This window comes from Pseudophryne corroboree, chromosome 5 (genome assembly GCF_028390025.1).
Source record: "Pseudophryne corroboree isolate aPseCor3 chromosome 5, aPseCor3.hap2, whole genome shotgun sequence".
NCBI classification, from domain to species: domain Eukaryota; kingdom Metazoa; phylum Chordata; class Amphibia; order Anura; family Myobatrachidae; genus Pseudophryne; species Pseudophryne corroboree.
The window spans coordinates 653,664,011-653,681,659 of NC_086448.1; the positions used below are offsets into that span (position 1 = coordinate 653,664,011).

The 17,649-nt window shown below is 46.6% G+C and overlaps 1 protein-coding gene across 6 annotated transcripts in view; it reads left to right on the forward strand.

Annotated features, from left to right (window-relative positions):
- DTNA (dystrobrevin alpha) overlaps window positions 1–17,418 on the forward strand; it is a 546,028-nt gene extending 528,610 nt beyond the window's left edge. For all 6 annotated transcript variants that reach the window (XM_063923677.1, XM_063923676.1, XM_063923680.1 and 3 more), the window contains one exon: window positions 14,797–17,418. The gene's annotated coding sequence lies outside the window, so the exon portion shown is untranslated. The remainder of the gene's footprint in view (window positions 1–14,796) is intronic.
- Window positions 17,419–17,649: the final 231 nt, after the last annotated feature.

Sequence of the window (17,649 nt, forward strand, 5' to 3'; positions counted from 1 at the left end):
TCTGCTTCAGGGTCAGGCGGTGTTGATCCAATCGGACAACATCACGTCAGTCGCCCACGTAAACAGACAGGGCGGCACGAGAAGCAGGAGGGCAATGGCAGAAGCTGCAAGGATTCTTCGCTGGGCGGAAAATCATGTGATAGCACTGTCAGCAGTATTAGAGATTGTAAACCGTTGGGAAAAACCAAAGGTGGACATGATGGCGTCACGTCTAAACAAAAAACTGGACAGATATTGCGCCAGGTCAAGGGACCCTCAGGCAATAGCAGTGGACGCTCTGGTAACGCCGTGGGTGTACCAGTCAGTGTATGTGTTCCCTCCTCTGCCTCTCATACCAAAAGTACTGAGAATCATAAGAAGGAGAGGAGTAAGAACTATACTCGTGGTTCCGGATTGGCCAAGACGGACTTGGTACCCGGAACTTCAAGAGATGCTCACGGACGAACCGTGGCCTCTACCTCTAAGAAAGGACCTGCTACTGCAGGGGCCTTGTCTGTTCCAGGACTTACCGCGGCTGCGTTTGACGGCATGGCGGTTGAACGCCGGATCCTGAGGGAAAAAGGCATTCCAGAAGAAGTCATCCCTACTCTGGTCAAAGCCAGGAAGGACGTAACCGCAAAACATTATCACCGCATTTGGCGTAAATATGTTGCGTGGTGTGAGGCCAAGAAGGCCCCTACAGAGGAATTTCAACTGGGTCGTTTCCTTCATTTCCTGCAAACAGGACTGTCTATGGGCCTAAAATTAGGGTCCATTAAGGTTCAAATTTCGGCCCTGTCGATTTTCTTCCAGAAAGAACTGGCTTCAGTACCTGAAGTTCAGACATTTGTAAAAGGGGTGCTGCACATACAGCCTCCTTTTGTGCCTCCAGTGGCACCTTGGGATCTCAATGTGGTGTTGAATTTTCTAAAGTCACATTGGTTTGAACCACTTTCCACTGTGGACTTAAAATATCTCACATGGAAGGTGTCGATGCTGTTAGCCTTGGCTTCAGCCAGGCGTGTGTCAGAATTGGCGGCTTTATCATATAAAAGCCCTTACTTAATTTTTCATTCTGACAGGGCGGAATTGAGGACTCGTCCTCAATTTCTACCTAAGGTGGTTTCTGCATTTCACATGAACCAACCTATTGTGGTACCTGCGGCTACCAGGGACTTAGAGGACTCTAAGTTGCTTGACGTTGTCAGGGCCTTGAAAATATATGTTTCCAGGACGGCTGGAGTCAGAAAATCTGACTCGCTGTTTATCCTGTATGCACCCAACAAGCTGGGTGCTCCTGCTTCTAAGCAGACGATTGCTCGTTGGATTTGTAGTACAATTCAGCTTGCACATTCTGTGGCAGGATTGCCACAGCCAAAATCAGTAAAAGCCCATTCCACAAGGAAAGTGGGCTCATCTTGGGCGGCTGCCCGAGGGGTCTCGGCTTTACAACTTTGCCGAGCAGCTACTTGGTCAGGGGCAAACACGTTTGCTAAATTCTACAAATTTGATACCCTGGCTGAGGAGGACCTGGAGTTCTCTCATTCGGTGCTGCAGAGTCATCCGCACTCTCCCGCCCGTTTGGGAGCTTTGGTATAATCCCCATGGTCCTTACGGAGTCCCAGCATCCACTAGGACGTCAGAGAAAATAAGATTTTACTTACCGATAAATCTATTTCTCGTAGTCCGTAGTGGATGCTGGGCGCCCATCCCTAGTGCGGATTGTCTGCAATACTTGTATATAGTTATTGTTACAAAGATTCGGGTTATTATTGTTGTGAGCCATCTTTTCAGAGGCTCCTTTGCGTTTATCATACTGTTAACTGGGTTCAGATCACAAGTTGTACGGTGTGATTGGTGTGGCTGGTATGAGTCTTACCCGGGATTCAATATCCTTCCTTATTATGTACGCTCGTCCGGGTACAGTATCCTAACTGAGGCTTGGAGGAGGGTCATAGGGGGAGGAGCCAGTGCACACCACCTGATCCTTAAGCTTTTATTTTGTGCCCTGTCTCCTGCGGAGCCGCTATTCCCCATGGTCCTTACGGAGTCCCAGCATCCACTACGGACTACGAGAAATAGATTTATCGGTAAGTAAAATCTTATTATAAATCTTGTAATTTTTGTGTGTGGATATCTTTTTAACTAATCTGCTAAAAGGTAACCTGAGATATACTGTAATAAGTATGCATACAATATAAGTTGTAACAAATCTATCTTGCAGCAATTTCTTTTAAATGCATAACCTGGAATATTGGGTGGGAAATCAACAATTTCTAACTAAAAATAAGAATTTACTTACCGATAATTCTATTTCTCGTAGTCCGTAGTGGATGCTGGGGACTCCGTCAGGACCATGGGGAGAATAGCGGCTCCGCAGGAGACAGGGCACAAAAGTAAAAGCTTTAGGATCAGGTGGTGTGCACTGGCTCCTCCCCCTATGACCCTCCTCCAAGCCTCAGTTAGGATACTGTGCCCGGACGAGCGTACACAATAAGGAAGGATTTTGAATCCCGGGTAAGACTCATACCAGCCACACCAATCACACTGTACAACCTGTGATCTAAACCCAGTTAACAGCATGATAACAGCGGAGCCTCTGAAAAGATGGCTCACAACAATAATAACCCGATTTTTGTAACAATAACTATGTACAAGTATTGCAGACAATCCGCACTTGGGATGGGCGCCCAGCATCCACTACGGACTACGAGAAATAGAATTATCGGTAAGTAAATTCTTATTTTCTCTGACGTCCTAAGTGGATGCTGGGGACTCCGTCAGGACCATGGCGATTATACCAAAGCTCCCAAACGGGCGGGAGAGTGCGGATGACTCTGCAGCACCGAATGAGAGAACTCCAGGTCCTCCTCAGCCAGGGTGTGCCCCTGACCAAGTAGCAGCTCGGCAAAGTTGTAAAGCCGAGACCCCTCGGGCAGCCGCCCAAGATGAGCCCACCTTCCTTGTGGAATGGGCATTTACATATTTTGGCTGTGGCAGGCCTGCCACAGAATGTGCAAGCTGAATTGTACTACACATCCAACTAGCAATCGTCTGCTTAGAAGCAAGAGCACCCAGTTTTTTGGGTGCCTACAGGATAACAGCAAGTCAGTTTTCCTGACTCCAGCCGTCCTGGAACCTATATTTTCAGGGCCCTGACAACATCCAGCAACTTGGAGTCCTCCAAGTCCCTAGTAGCCGCAGGTACCACAATAAGCTGGTGCAGGTGAAACGCTGACACCACCTTAGGGAGAAACTGGGGACGAGTCCGCAGCTCTGCCCTGTCCGAATGGACAATCAGATATGGGCTTTGTGAGACAAAGCCGCCAATTCTGACACTCGCCTGGCCGAGGCCAGGGCCAACAGCATGGTCACTTTCCATGTGAGATATTTCAAATCCACAGATTTGAGCGGTTTAAACCAATGTGATTTGAGGAATCCCAGAACTACGTTGAGATCCCTCAGTGCCACTGGAGGCACAAAAGGGGTTGTATATGCAGTACTCCCTTGACAAACTTCTGGACTTCAGGAACTGAAGCCAATCTTTTCTGGAAGAAAATTGACAGGGCCGAAATTTTAACCCTAATGGACCCCAATTTGAGGCCCATAGACACTCCTGTTTGCAGGAAATGCAGGAATCGACCGAGTTGAAATTTCTTCGTGGGGCCTTCCTGGCCTCACACCACGCAACATATTTTCGCCACATGTGGTGATAATGTTGTGCGGTCACCTCCTTCCTGGCTTTGACCAGGGTAGGAATGACCTCTTCCGGAATGCATTTTTCCCTTAGGATCCGGCGTTCCACCGCCATGCCGTCAAACGCAGCCGCGGTAAGTCTTGGAACAGACATGGTACTTGCTGAAGCAAGTCCCTTCTTAGCGGCAGAGGCCATGAGTCCTCTGTGAGCATTTCTTGAAGTTCCGGGTACCAAGTCCTTCTTGGCCAATCCGGAGCCACGAGTATAGTTCTTACTCCTCTACGTCTTATAATTCTCAGTACCTTGGGTATGAGAAGCAGAGGAGGGAACACATACACCGACTGGTACACCCACGGTGTTACCAGAACGTCCACAGCTATTGCCTGAGGGTCTCTTGACCTGGCGCAATACCTGTCCAGTTTTTTGTTCAGGCGGGACGCCATCATGTCCACCTTTGGTCTTTCCCAACGGTTCACAATCATGTGGAAGACTTCCCGATGAAGTCCCCACTCTCCCGTTGCCATTGCCCTCCTGCTTCTTGTGCCGCCCTGTTTGTTTACGTGGGCGACTGCCGTGATGTTGTCCCACTGGATCAATACCGGCTGACCTTGAAGCAGAGGTCTTGCTAAGCTTAGAGCATTGTAAATTTCCCTTAGCTCCAGCATATTTATGTGGAGAGAAGTCTCCAGACTATATCACATTCCCTGGAAATTTTTTCCCTGTGTGACTGCTCCCCAGCCTCTCAGGCTGGCATCCGTGGTCACCAGGACCCAGTCCTGAATGCCGAATCTGCGGACCTTTAATAGATGAGCACTCTGCAGCCACCGCAGAAGAAACACCCTTGTCCTTGGAGACAGGGTTATCCGCTGATGCATCTGAAGATGCGATCCGGACCATTTTTCCAGCAGATCCCACTGAAAAGTTCTTGCGTGAAATCTGCCGAATGGAATCGCTTCGTAAGAAGCCACCATTTTTCCCAGGACCCTTGTGCAATGATGCACTGACACTTTTCCTGGTTTTAGGAGGTTCCTGACTAGCTTGGATAACTCCCTGGCTTTCTTCTCCGGGAGAAACACCCTTTTCTGGACTGTGTCCAGAATCATCCCTAGGAACAGCAGACGTGTCGTCGGAAACAGCTGCGATTTTGGAATATTTAGAATCCACCCGTGCTGTCGTAGAACTACTTGAGATAGTGCTACTCCGACCTCCAACTGTTCTCTGGACCTTGCCCTTATCAGGAGATCGTCCATTTTCTTTGAAGAAGAATCATCATTTCGGTCATTACCTTGGTAAAGACCCGGGGTGCCGTGGACAATCCAAACGGCAGCGTCTGAAACTGATAGTGACAGTTCTATACCACGAACTTGAGGTACCCTTGGTGAGAAGGGCAAATTGGGACATGGAGGTAAGCATCCCTGATGTCCAGGGACACCATATAGTCCCCTTCTTCCTGGTTCGCTATCACTGCTCTGAGTGACTCCATCTTGATTTGAACCTTTGTATGTAAGTGTTCAAATATTTCAGATTTAGAATAGGTCTCACCGAGCCGTCTGGCTTCAGTACCACAATATAGTGTGGAATAATACCCCTTTCCTTGTTGTAGGAGGGGTACTTTGATTATCACCTGCTGGGAATACAGCTTGTGAATTGTTTACAATACTGCCTCCCTGTCGGAGGGAGACGTTGGTAAAGCAGACTTCAGGAACCTGCGAGGGGGAGACGTCTCGAATTTCCAATCTGTACCCCTGGGATACTACTTGTAGGCTCCAGGGGTCCACTTGCGAGTGAGCCCACTGCGTGCTGAAACTCTTGAGACGACCCCCCACCACACCTGAGTCCGCTTGTACGGCCCCAGCGTCATGCTGAGGACTTGGTAGAAGCGGTGGAGGGCTTCTGTTCCTGGGAATGGGCTGCCTGCTGCAGTCTTCTTCCCTTTCCTCTATCCCTGGGCATATATGACTGGCCTTTTGCCCGCTTGCCCTTATGGGGACGAAAGGACTGAGGCTGAAAAGACGGTGTCTTTTTCTGCTGAGATGTGACTTGGGGTAAAAAAGGTGGATTTTCCAGCTGTTTCCGTGGCCACCAGGTCCGATGGACCGACCCCAAATAACTCCTCCCCTTTATACGGCAATACTTCCATGTGCCGTTTGGAATCTGCATCACCTGACCACTGTCGTGTCCATAAACATCTTCTGGCAGATATGGACATCGCACTTACTCTTGATGCCAGAGTGCAAATATCCCTCTGTGCATCTCGCATATATAAAAATGCATCCTTTAAATGCTCTATAGTCAATAAAATACTGCCCCTGTCAAGGGTATCAATATTTTCAGTCAGGGAATCCGACCAAGCCACCCCAGCGCTGCACATCCAGGCTGAGGCGATCGCTGGTCGCAGTATAACACCAATATGTGTGTATATACTTTTTAGGATATTTTCCAGCCTCCCATCAGCTGGCTCCTTGAGGGCGGCCGTATCTGGAGACGGTAACGCCACTTGTGATAAGCGTGTGAGCGCCTTCATTTAATTTATCTGATTCAGGAAAAACTACAGGTAGTTTTTTCACACCCCACATAATACCCTTTTTTGTGGTACTTGTAGTATCAGAAATATGTAACACCTCCTTCATTGCCCTTAACATGTAACGTGTGGCCCTAAAGGAAAATACGTTTGTTTCTTCACCGTCGACACTGGAGTCAGTGTCCGTGTCTGTGTCGACCGACTGAGGTAAATGGGCGTTTTAAAGCCCCTGACGGTGTTTGAGACGCCTGGACAGGTACTAATTTGTTTGCCGGCCGTCTCATGTCGTTAACCGACCTTGCAGCGTGTTGACCTTATCACGTAATTCCCTAAATAAGCCATCCATTCCGGTGTCGACTTCCTAGAGAGTGACATCACCATTACAGGCAATTGCTCCGCCTCCTCACCAACATCGTCCTCATACATGTCGACACACAGCACACACACAGGGAATGCTCTGATAGAGGACAGGACCCCACTAGCCCTTTGGGGAGACAGAGGGAGAGTTTGCCAGCACACACCAAAACGCTATAATTATACAGGGACAACTTTTATATAAGTGTTTTCCCTTATAGCATCTTAATATATAATCATATCGTCAAATAAGTGCCCCCCCTCTCTGTTTTAACCCTGTTTCTGTAGTGCAGTGCAGGGGAGAGCCTGGGAGCCTTCCCTCCAGCAGTTCTTTGAGGGAAAATGGCGCTGTGTGCTGAGGAGAATAGGCCCCGCCCCCTTTTCGGCGGGCTTCTTCTCCCGTTTTTCTGACAACCTGGCAGGGGTTAAATACATCCATATAGCCCCATAGGCTATATGTGAGGTATTTTTAGCCAGTATAGGTACTTTCATTGCTGCCCAGGGCGCCCCCCCCAGCGCCCTGCACCCTCAGTGACCGTTGGTGTGAAGTGTGCTGAGAGCAATGGCGCACAGCTGCAGTGCTGTGCGCTACCTCATGAAGACTGAGAAGTCTTCAGCCGCCGATTTCTGGACCTCTTCTCTCTTCAGCATCTGCAAGGGGGTCGGCGGCGCGGCTCCGGTGACCCATCCAGGCGGTACCTGTGATCGTCCCTCTGGAGCTAGTGTCCAGTAGCCTAAGAAGACAATCCATCCTGCACGCAGGTGAGTTCACTTCTTCTCCCCTAAGTCCCTCGTTGCAGTGAGCCTGTTGCCAGCAGGACTCACTGAAAATAAAAAACCTAATAAAACTTTTACTCTAAGCAGCTCTTTAGGAGAGCCACCTAGATTGCACCCTTCTCGGCCGGGCACAAAAACCTAACTGAGGCTTGGAGGAGGGTCATAGGGGGAGGAGCCAGTGCACACCACCTGATCCTAAAGCTTTTACTTTTGTGCCCTGTCTCCTGCGGAGCCGCTATTCCCCATGGTCCTGACGGAGTCCCCAGCATCCACTTAGGACGTCAGAGAAATGCTGCTTTGCTTTCTCTCTCAGCCAATGACTTATTTATATTGTATGAAGTATTCAGCAGAATGTGTTATGTGCCTGTGTATATAAAACATAATTGATAAGTGCATACTTGGAGTCAACTCTATTCAATATGAGCCTGTTACTGCTGATGTGATCCCTGTACTGTAACATGACAGAAACCAAAGCTGTGTTCTATTACCTACATTTGAACAGCAGAGGGCACTCATGTTTCAGTTTGCATCTGCACAGATTATAAACCCAATAAAATTAGTATGGTTTGTACTGTATTTTCTAAATTTGTTTTAAAACATTGAACGCCTTGCTATTTTAATTGAAAAAATGTACCTTGAAAAATATCAGCGTTTGGAAGCTTATTGGTTTTCTTTACCCATTCGTTAGTTATTATCTAAAATAATCCAGGCGCTCGTGTGAAGGTAATGTGATGTGTTACTATAACCAATGCTGTGCAATGCGTGCAGTGAACTGTAATGCACCCTTGTCTCCTATGAGCCTCATTACTATAGCCCTATGCTGATCTTACCGCTAAACGTCTGTGCTAATAACTGAGCCAGTTTTACCTCTTTACTTTGTAACCTGTTTCATCGCCAAGGACCTTTAATGGGTGTTTTTAAGTGAAGAACGCAAAATATAAAAAGCTTCGGGCCTGTTGCAGAGGATAATACATGAGTGATTGTGGAGTATATCTTATGTGTTTTCACACTGCGCATTCTTCAGAGCTGAGGGGTGGGTACTTTGCCACTGGTACCTGTTACCATTGAGTGGTGGGATACTGCTTGGGATCTTTTGCCGGTGGGGGTGATTTTGCAGTGTGGGCCTGTGGACCCGTGGGGTGCAGAACACCTCTTAGGTGTTTAAATAAAATATTTAATTATATTTTTAAAAAATATATTCAAAACTTTGTTAAATAATTTAAAAAAAATGAAAATTTCTGACCTTTTTTAAAGAGTTTTTTGTCAATTAAGTATGGGCAATGCAAAGTCATACACATTTCAGTCACATCTAATGGGGAGATTTTCCATAGACAAAGTTCCGTGAGGGCGTGCTGATGCAGCTGCGTCCTGTGCATAGCTGAGTGGAAGCATAAACTCTGATATTTCCAGGGGTAGCATCTGTACCAAGTACAGTATAGGCTGTGCAAGTGTGTCCCAATCACTAGTATTAAAGCAAACATGTATAAGGGGCAGGCGCACCACAAAGATACATGCAGCTCTGCTACGGCTGAAGTTATTCATTGATTTACATGCGCGCAATGCAGGAGCACATATGACTGATTTGCTTTCAACTGACCATTAGGTCTGTAATGTTTAATATCAAGATGTAATTGGTAGCAAAAGAAAATTTGGCTGCTGCAGTTTAGTAAACTACTAGTGTCCTAGTTGATTTCAGGTGGGGGTGTATTTATAGTGATAGTGAGGTGGACGGTATCTTAATTTCTCTAACGTCCTAAGTGGATGCTGGGGACTCCGTCAGGACCATGGGGTTTAGCGGCTCCGCAGGAGACAGGGCACAATAATAAAAGCTTTAGGATCAGGTGGTGTGCACTGGCTCCTCCCCCTATGACCCTCCTCCAAGCCTCAGTTAGATTCTTGTGCCCGGCCGAGAAGGGTGCAATCTAGGTGGCTCTCCTGAGCTGCTTAGAATAAAAGTTTAAGTTAGGTTTTTTTATTTTCAGTGAGTCCTGCTGGCAACAGGCTCACTGCTACGAGGGACTTAGGGGAGAGAAGTAAACTCACCTGCGTGCAGGATGGATTTGCTTCTTAGGCTACTGGACACCATTAGCTCCAGAGGGAGTCGGAACACAGGTCTCACCCTGGGGTTCGTCCCGGAGCCGTGCCGCCGACCCCCCTTGCAGATGCCGAAGTTGAAGAGGTCCAGAGGTCCAGAAACAGGCGGCAGAAGACTTTCAGTCTTCATAAGGTAGCGCACAGCACTGCAGCTGTGCGCCATTGTTGTCAGCACACTTCATACCGGCGGTCACTGAGGGTGCAGGGCGCTGGGGGGGGCGCCCTGGGCAGCAATGTATTATACCTTTTTATGGCTAAAATACATCACATATAGCCCTTGAGGCTATATGGATGTATTTAACCCCTGCCAGATCTCACAAACTCCAGGAGAAGAGCCCGCCGTTTTAGGGGGCGGGGCCTATTCTCCTCAGCACACGGCGCCATTTTCCTGCTCAGCTCTGCTGTGAGGAAGGCTCCCAGGCTCTCCCCTGCACTGCACTACAGAAACAGGGTTAAAACAGAGAGGGGGGGCACTTATTTGGCGATATGATTACATATGTGAAAATGCTATAAGGGAAAACACTTGTATAAGGGGTTGTCCCTGTATAATTATAGCGTTTTTGGTGTGTGCTGGCAAACTCTCCCTCTGTCTCCCCAAAGGGCTAGTGGGGTCCTGTCCTCTATCAGAGCATTCCCTGTGTGTGTGCTGTGTGTCGGTACGTGTGTGTCGACATGTAGGAGGACGATGTTGGTGAGGAGGCGGAGCAAATTGCCTGTATTGGTGATGTCACTCTCTAGGGAGTCGACACCGGAATGGATGGCTTATTTAGGAATTACGTGATAATGTCAACACGATGCAAGGTCGGTTGACGACATGAGACGGCCGGCAAACAAATTAGTACCTGTCCAGGCGTCTTAGACACCGTCAGGGGCTTGTAAAAACGCCCATTTACCTCAGTGGTCGACACAGACACGGACACTGACTTCAGTGTCGACGGTGAAGAAACAAACGTATTTTCCTTTAGGGCCACACGTTACATGTTAAGGGCAATGAAGGAGGTGTTACATATTTCTGATACTACAAGTACCACAAATAAGGGTATTATGTAGGGTGGGAATAATCTACTTGTAGTTTTTCCTGAATCAGATAAATTAAAGTGTGTGATGATACGTGGGTTTCCTCCGATAGAAAATTATTGGAGGTATACCTTTTCCCGCCCGAAGTGAGGGCGAGTTGGGAAACACACCTTAGGGTGGATAAGGCGCTCACACGCTTATAAAAACAAGTGGCGTTACCGTCTCCAGATACGGCCGCCCTCAAGGAGCCAGCTGATAGGAAGCTGAAAAATATCCTAAAAAGTATATACACACATACTGGTGTTATACTACGACCAGCAATCGCCTCAGCCTGGATGTGCAGCGCTGGGGGGGCTTGGTCGGATTTCCTGACTGAAAATATTGATACCCTTGACAGGAACAATATTTTATTGACTATAGAGCATTTTAAGGATGCATTTCTATATATGCGAGATGCGCAGAGGGATATTTGCATTCTGGCATCAAGAGTAGATGTGATGTCCATATCTGCCAGACGATGTTTATAGACACGACAGTGGTCAGGTGATGCAGATTCCAGACGGCACATGGAAGTATTGCCGTATAAAGGGGCGGTCCATCGGACCTGGTGGCCATGGCAACAGCTGGAAAATCCACTTTTGTTACCCCAAGTCACATCTCAGCAGAAAAGGACACAGTCTTTTCAGTCTCAGTCCTTTCGTACCCATAAAGGCAGGCGGGCAAAAGGCCAGTCATATCTGCCCAGGGTTAGAGGAAAGGGAAGAAGACTGCAGCAGGCAGCCCATTCCCAGGAACAGAAGTCCTCCACAGCTTCTGCCAAGTCCGCAGCATGACGCTGGGGCCATACAAGCGGACTCAGGTGCGGTGGGGGGTCATCTCAAGAGTTTCAGCACGCAGTGGGCTCACTCGCAAGTGGACTCCTGGATCCTACACGTAGTATCCCAGGTGTACATTGGAAATTCGAGACGTCTTCCCCTCACAAGTTCCTGAAGTCTGCTTTACCAACGTCTCCCTCCGACAGGGAGGCAGTATTGGGAAAAAATTCACAGGCTGTATTCCCAGCAGGTGATAATCAAAGTACCCCTCCTACAACAAGGGAAGGGGTATTATTCCACACTATATTGTGGTACTGAAGCCAAACGGCTCGGTGAGATCTAAAAGATTTGAACAATTACATACAAGGGTTCAAATCAAGATGGAGTCACTCAGAGCAGTGATAGCGAACCAGGACGATATGGTGTCACTGGATATCAGGGACGCTTACCTACATGTCCAAATTTTGCCCTTCTCACCAAGGGTATCTCAGGTTCGTGGTACAGAACTGTCACTATCAGTTCAGACGCTGCCGTTTGGATTGTCCACGGCACCCCGGGTCTTTACCATGGTAATGGCCGAAATGATGATTCTTCCTAAAAGAAATATGGACGCTTTCCTGATAAGGGCAAGGTCCAGAGAACAGTTGGCGGTCGGAGTAGCACTATCTCAAGTAGTTCTACGACAGCACGAGTGGATTCTAAATATTCCAAAATCGCAGCTTTTTCCGACGACACGTCTAATGTTCCTAGGAATGATTCTGGACACAGTCCAGAAAAGGATGTTTTCTCCCGGAGAAGAAGGCCAGGGAGTTATCCGAGCTAGTCAGGAACCTCCTAAAACCAGGAAAAGTATCAGTGCATCATTGCACAAGGGTCCTGTGAAAAATGGTGGTTTCTTACAAAGCGATCCCATTCGGTAGATTTCACGCAAGAACCTTTCAGTGGAATCTGCTGGGAAAATGGTCCGGATCGCATCTTCAGATGCATCAGCGGATAACCCTGTCTCCAAGGACAAGGGTGTTTTCTTCTGCGGTGGCTGCAGAGTGCTTATCTATGAAAGGGCCGCAGATTCGACATTCAGGACTGGGTCCTGGTGACCACGGATGCCAGCCTGAGTGGCTGGGGAGCAGTCACACAAGGAAAAAATTTCCAGGGAGTGTGATCAAGTCTGGAGACTTCTCTCCACATAAATATACTGGAGCTAAGGGCAATTTACAAGGCTCTAAGCTTAGCAAGACCTCTGCTTCAAGGTCAGCCGGTATTGATCCAGTGGGACAACATCACGGCAGTCGCCCACGTAAACAGACAGGGCGGCACATGAAGCAGGAGGGAAATGGCAGAAACTGCAAGGATTCTTCGCTGGGCGAAAAATCATGTGATAACACTCTCAGCAGTGTTAATTCCGGGAGTGGAAAACTGGGAAGCAGTCTTCCTCAGCAGGCATAACCTCCACCCGGGAGAGTGGGGACTTCAGCGGGAAGTCTTCCACATGATTGTAAACCGTTGGGAAAAACCAAAGGTGGACATGATGGCGTCCCGCCTGAACAAAAAACTAGACAGATATTGCGCCAGGTCAAGGGACCCTCAGGCAATAGCGGTGGACGCTCTGGTAACACTGTGGGTGTACCAGTCAGGGTATGTGTTCCCTCCTATGCATCTCATACCAAAAGTACTGAGAATCATAGGAAGGAGATGAGTAAGAACGATACTAGTGGTTCCGGATGGGTCAAGAAGGACTTGGTACCCGGAACTTCAAGAGATGCTCACGGAAGAACCGTGGCCTCTACCTTTAAGAGAGGACCTGCTCCAGCAGGGGCCTTGTCTGTTCCAAGACTTACCGCGGCTGCGTTTGACGGCATGGCAGTTGAACGCCGGATCCTGAAAGGGCATTCCAGATGAAGTCATCCCTACCCTGGTCGAAGCCAGGAAGGATGTAATCACAAAACATTTTCACCGCATTGGGCGAAAATATGTTGCGTGGTGTGAGGCCAAGAAGGTCCCTACAGAGGAATTCCAACTGGGTCGTTTCCTACATTTCCTGAAAACAGGACTGTCTATGGGCCTAAAATTAGGGTCCATTAAGGTTCAAATTTCGACCCTGTCGAATTTCTTCCAGAAAGAACTGGCTTCAGTGCCTGAAGTTCAGACGTTTGTAAAAGGGGTACTGCATATACAGCCTCCTTTTGTGCCCCCAGTGGCACCTTGGGATCTCAATGTTGTTTTGAGTTTCCTAAAGTCACATTGGTTTGATCCACTCACCACTGTGGAATTAAAATATTTCACATGGAAGGTGAAAATTCTATTAGCCCTGGCTTCAGCCAGGCGTGTGTCAGAATGGGCGGCTTTATCATATAAAAGCCCTTACTTAATTTTTTATTCTGACAGGGCAGAATTGAGGACTCGTCCTCAATTTCTCCTTAAGGTGTTTTCTGTTTTTCACATGAACCAACCTATTGTGGTACCTGCGGCTACTAGGGACTTGGAGGACTCCAAGTTACTTAACGTTGTCAGGGCCCTGAAAATATATGTTTCCAGGACGACTGGAGTCAGAAAATCTGACTCGCTGTTTAGCCTGTATGCACCCAACAAGATGGGTGTTCCTGCTTCTAAGCAGACGATTGCTCGCTGGATTTGTAGTACAATTCAGCTTGCACATTCTGTGGCAGCCTTGCCACAGCCAAAATCAGTAAAAGCCCATTCCACAAGGAAGTGGGCTCATCTTGGGCGGCTGCCCGAGGGGTCTCGGCTTTACAACTTTGCCAAGCTACTACTTGGTCAGGGGCACACCCTGACTGAGGAGGACCTGGAGTTCTCACATTCGGTGCTGCAGAGTCATCCGCACTCTCCCGCCCGTTTGGGAGCTTTGGTTTAATCCCCATGGTCCTGACGGAGTCCCCAGCATCCACTTAGGACGTTAGAGAAAATAAGAATTTACTTACCGATAATTCTATTTCTCGTAGTCCGTAGTGGATGCTGGGCGCCCATCCCAAGTGCGGATTGTCTGCAATACTTGTACATAGTTATTGTTACAAAAATCGGGTTATTCTTGTTGTGAGCCATCTTTTCAGAGGCTCCTTCGTTGTTATCATACTGTTAACTGGGTTCAGATCACAGGTTGTACGGTGTGATTGGTGTGGCTGGTATGAGTCTTACCCGGGATTCAATATCCTTCCTTATTATGCACGCTCGTCCGGGCACAGTATCCTAACTGAGGCTTGGAGGAGGGTCATAGGGGGAGGAGCCAGTGCACACCACCTGATCCTAAAGCTTTTATTATTGTGCCCTGTCTCCTGCGGAGCCGCTAAACCCCATGGTCCTGACGGAGTCCCCAGCATCCACTACGGACTACGAGAAATAGAATTATCGGTAAGTAAATTCTTATTATTTATAGTCCATTAAACTGCAAAACCAAATGTTTTTGGGTATCTTCCCCACTCTGCAAATGACGGCACATTCCCCAATCCCAAGTGTTTATTATAACATGTACAGTGTATGTGAAACGTACATAGCCCGTACACTGACACTGCTGTTCTCTGTTACAGGCAAGCAGCAGTACGGAGAAGATGCATGTAGCATGAGAAGCATTGGTCCAGGCCATCGCTGTGTTGTGAATAACGCATCTTCTGGTACAAAGAACCACATCAGAGTCCCACAGAATGTAGCACAGGACATTTGTTCTAAAACATGTAGTTTGTAGTTTGTGTTTAATACTTATAAATGAAAGCTTTTATTTGAAACTAAAGCATAATTAGTATCACTGGTAGAAAAACAAAAAGACCTAGACACTTGCACATACTGTTTGACATAAGTTTACAGCACTCATTGTTATACCTATGTTTATAGTCTGAGCTGCCAGGGAAGATTGCTATGCAATCTGGTAGAAGGGAAAATGATATATCCCTCACTGCCCAGGGGAAGGGGCAAGTAAGTATTCAGAGGAGTAGGTGCAGGACAGCTTGGTGTGGGACTGTATGCACACATCTGAATTTATCAGCCAGATGTATGCAATAATCTTCTCTGTCACTGGCCAAAATATCAGAGGAGAGCCTCTCTACCGCCACATAGTGGTGAACTATAAGAAGCCAATGATTTGTAGAATAGCTGTTCTCGGACAGATGTTACTAATAGATGTCTGAGTGCCTTAGTTCCACATGAACCTACTCAGCCACTTATCTAGTAGCAGTATCTAGACAAGCAGCACTGGAACCCAATGTGTACCACATCTTCTTGCTGCAAAATGGCACTGTGTCTAGCTAGGAACCCTTATGTACAATTGGAAGCTTCCTAAAGTAACTTGCATTGCATTAAGGAGACCCAGGTGTGACAGAAACCAATGCAAGTAGAATACTGAAGTCTGCAATGCACACGGATAGCCATCAGCTTCAGCTCCACCCTCTCAAGAGCAGCACTTTTTATTTAAATATTCTTTGGCCAGATTTGCACGTAAATTGGGACTGCAGTCCTGGGTATAATCTTGCTGTATCCTGTAATGGCAATAAGGTACTACAAGTACGCAGGAAGCCGTTCCATAAAGTGCTTTATGGCTATTTCAGTCACTGGATATAATTAGATTGATTTAAATATAATTTTTATTAGTTATGAAAAGCTATAGAGATTTACTTGTGCAAAGCCCATTAAAATAAGATTACGTTAGGGCTAATTGTATACTTTTGTATTTCTTTTAAGATCTCACAAATCAGCCATACAACTTTTTAGTGTAAATAGCTATACAAATATATATATTTTTCATTTTCAATAAGACGCTCATATATGAAAAATATACAACTTATACAATGTTCAGACTACTTAGAATCTAGTTTTTGCAATCCACACAGATGCTATTAAAACTGTGAAATTTGTTTTGAGCTACTCATTAGCGACTTGCTTGATGCCACAGGGTTCTGCAGTGAGCTGCAAGTTACTCCTTGGCAGCTGAAAAATATGAAGATGTTTATAAACCACAGGTGCCATAAAATCCAGAACCAACCCGAAACTCATTCTCATTTATAACGCTGTTGCCTCTCAGTCTTTTGCTGTTTGTTGCACATATAAAATATGAGTTGTATAGTTTTATTTTGCTTTTGTTTTTGAGGCCTTTTAGTTCACTATTGCTACGTGCCAGCAAACTTAAAAGTGGACCAGTCACCTGCACACCATTTTGTGGGCTTAACAAATTTTCAGCCTGTAAAGTTACTAGGGACAGGGACTATATGACATCACAAAGCGAAGCATGAGGTGAGGCACGTGACGTGCCTCATACTGATTGGTGTCACAAGTTCCTGGGGAATAAATAATCTGCATTCTCATAAATATTAGTATAGCCCACAAAGTGGCTGCCTACAGGGAGTGTTAGCAACGGGTGTGGATCGTTGGGTCGATAGTAACTAGGTTGACAGTCATTAGGTCGACCACTATTGGTTAACAGTGACTAGGTCGACACATGGAAAAAGGTCGACGTGAGTTTTGTTTTTGTTTTTTAAATGGTGTGGTTTTCTTCGTAAAGTGACCGGGAACCCCAATTAGTGTACCGTGTCCCTTCGCATGGCTCGCTTCGCTCATCATGCTCCGCTGACGCTGCGCTCAGCACAGGTTACTATTCCCAATCATAGTCCACAAGGATCATAAAGTAAGAAAAAGTTTTTTTTTAAAAATGAAGAAAAAAAAATGAAGAAAAACTTATGTCGACCTTTTCATTTGTTGACCTTTGCCATGTCAACCTAATGACCATGTCAACCTAATGCATGTTGACCAATAGTGGTCGACCTAAAGACCAGATACCGTTAGCGACTGGTCCATGTTGTGTTGTGATTTGTGAATGCCTTATGGCTAGCAGACATTTTGCAAGCGTACTAGAGACATAACATGGTAGCAGTAACAAGCACAGGAGCTGGCATGTTTGAGAAAACATAGCAGAAAGCTCCCAAACTGCTAGTGGGAATCACTGGATAATGGCTGAGAGACTTATTTGTACAGTGGAATACCCTTATCATGCAGGGTTTTTTTAATCGTTTAGTTCATGTTTAAACAAGTAATTTTTTTTGTTTTTGGCCTCTTTGAATTGACTACTGGACCTAAACGTCTCTTAAAAACTGAATTCAGCTTCAAGAGACAATAAACACACAAGGTACCAGCGCTGGCTGTAAAAATTATAAAAGACGGTTTTCTGGATATAAAATAACAATTTATTAAACCATTAAAAAACCAGGAATCGATTCCTATTACCTAATATTAATAACACTTATAGTCATAGTCTCTCCCTGGATGAGATCTATTATGAATCCACTCTCCTCTGGGACATATGTTGTTACGGCTAGGACAATCTCCAGATGGCATTCACTGTAACACAAGATAATTACCAGTTCCACAGTAGATGTATATGATGGCATCAGCTTTAA